At 43.6% G+C, this 2498-nt stretch overlaps 1 protein-coding gene across 2 annotated transcripts in view; it reads left to right on the plus strand.

Moving 5' to 3' along the window:
- The window catches only part of LOC110336678 (ubiquitin carboxyl-terminal hydrolase 29), a 30232-nt gene that overhangs the window by 22407 nt on the left and 5327 nt on the right, over positions 1-2498 (plus strand). The gene's annotated exons all lie outside the window — the stretch shown is intronic.

The following is a 2498-nucleotide window of genomic DNA, read 5'->3' on the forward strand; positions in this document are numbered from 1 at the left end:
TATATTTAAGTACACTGTAGCTGTCTCCAGATGCACCAGAAGAGGGCGTCAGCAGATGGTTGTGAGCCACCATGTGGTTGCTGGGAATTGAACTCAGGACCTTCGGAAGAACTGTCAGTGCTCTTACCTGCTGAGCCATCTCTCCAGCTCGAAAGTCCCATTTCTTGGTAACTGTTGTCTCAACACTCTGATAGACAAAATGAAGGAACTCAAGTGTCTCTTCAGAATATCTTAGTCGGGCAGTGGTGCGATATTTTAGCTGGGTCTGGATGTGGCACATGCATTCTTTTTTTCTTTTTTATTATTATTATTTTTTATCCCAGCCCTTGGAGGTAGTGGCAGGCAAATCTCTGAGTTGGAGGCCAATCTAGTCTACCGAGCAAGTTCCAAGATGGCCAAAGCTCTGCAGAAAAATCCTGTTTCAAAAACCAAAAGACATAAAACATAAACAACAAAAAAGAATAATTCCATTCCTGCCAGGATAGTTGTGCTATCATAAGTCTGAGTCCAAGTCACCTCCTGCAACCTTTGTCCACAGCCGTTTTAGAGGTGGTCTCCTTAGCCTGTGGAGGGGAGGTGCTTTGGGCATTGATTGGAGATAACTGCTACACCTTCTCTATTCAAAGGTTTAATTGATTGCAACCCTCAAGCCAAAGCAGAGATATTCTGGTCCCTTCTGAGGTCTTTCATTTGTACGTTATGCTAATCCTTTTTTAGACAGGGCTTCTCTGTGTAGCCCTGGCTGTCCTGGAACTCACTCTGTAGACCAGGCTGGCCTGGAACTCAGAAATCCACCTGCCTCTGCCTTCCAAGTGCTGGGATTAAAGGTGTGCCCCACCACTCTGCTATGCTAATCTTAAGGGTCTGTTTTTGCAACTGGGTGTGGGAGTGCACTTGGGAGGCAGAGGCAGGAGGGTTTCTATGTGTTCACAGCCACCCTGGTCTATATAGTGAGTTCCAGGACAGCCAGAGCTACACAGTGAGACCCTGTCTCGAAACAATCAAAGCAGCTGGGTGTGGTGGCACACGCCTTTAATCCCAGCACTCTGGAGCAGAGGCAGGCAGATTTCCGAGTTCGAGGCCAGCCTGGTCTACAGAGTGAGTTCCAGGACAGCCAGGACTACACAGAGAAACCCTGCCTTGAAACAAACAAACAAACAAACAAACAAAAAACAAAGCAAAAACAACAAAAACAACTACTTTTACATTGTCAGTTATTACATTTGTGGATCTTAAGGCTTTCCCTCTGTCCCTTAATATGTTCCTTTAGTGATGTATATTAGGGTCTTTAGTTAGTTTCCTTTATGAATTTTCTTTTCTTTTTTTTTTGTTTTGTTTTTTTTTTTGTTGTTGTTGTTTTTCAAGACAGGGTTTCTCTGTATAGCCCTGGCTGTCCTGAAACTCACTCTGTAGACCAGGCTGGCCTCAAACTCGGAAATCCGCCTACCTCTGCCTCCGGAGTTCTGGAATTAAAGGCGTGCACCACCACGCCCGGCTTTCCTTTATGAATTCTAAATTCAGGGGCTGGAGTAATGGCTCAGCTGATAAGGTCCCAGCACCTAAACGGTGGCTCACAACCTTCTGTGACTGCAGTTCCAAGGGATCTGCTGCCCTTTTCTGGTGTCTATGAGCACTGCAGGCATGTGGTGCACAGACAATACAAACATGCAAAACACCCATACACTAGGCAATAAAAAATAGTAATAATTTTGAAGTCTATTATGTAGCTTTCCTGGAACTGGCTATGTAGACCAGGTTAGCTTCAAGTCACATATACTTCTTCCTGTCCTGGAATTTAAAGACATATATGTCACCACAGCCAGCCTAGAAATAAATAAATCTCTCTCTCTCTTTTTTTTTTTAAATTAAAGTTTAGTATTTCTAGTTTTCACTTGGTATTGAACTGTCCTCTTCACACCTCTCGTCTCTCCTTGCAAAACACATCTCCATGTTTGTTTCAGATTCCTGGGGATACAGGAGAATTCTGGGTGTATCTGCTCCACTAGATTTTTGTTTGGTTTTATGCAGTTTTTGTTTTATTTTGTTTTGTTTTTACCCTATTCCTTTTGTTTTTGAGTCAAGGCCTTTCTATGTAGCCCTGGCTGTCCTGGAATTCTATGTTGACCAGGCTGTCCTCAAACTCACAGAGATGGGCTACCTCCCAAGAGATGGGATTCCAGGTGACTTACCTGTGGAGTTTTAAAAATATATGTATTTATTTATTTGTATATGCTGCGATCTTACACATTATAGCATGAGTGTGCAGGGGAGAGAACAGTCTGCAAGAGTCGGTCTCTCATTCCACCTATGGGTGCAAGGGATCAAACTCAGGTTGTCAGGCTTGGTGGAAAGCCCCTTTACTTACTGGACCATCTTGCCAGCTTGTGTTTAGTTTTTTTTGTTTTTTTGTTTTGTTTTTTCGAGACAGAGTTTCTCTGTATAGCCCTGGCTGTCCTGGAACTCACTCTGTAGACCAGGCTGGCCTCGAACTCAGAAAT

The sequence above is a fragment of the Mus pahari genome, chromosome 19 (genome assembly GCF_900095145.1).
Source record: "Mus pahari chromosome 19, PAHARI_EIJ_v1.1, whole genome shotgun sequence".
Taxonomy (NCBI): domain Eukaryota; kingdom Metazoa; phylum Chordata; class Mammalia; order Rodentia; family Muridae; genus Mus; species Mus pahari.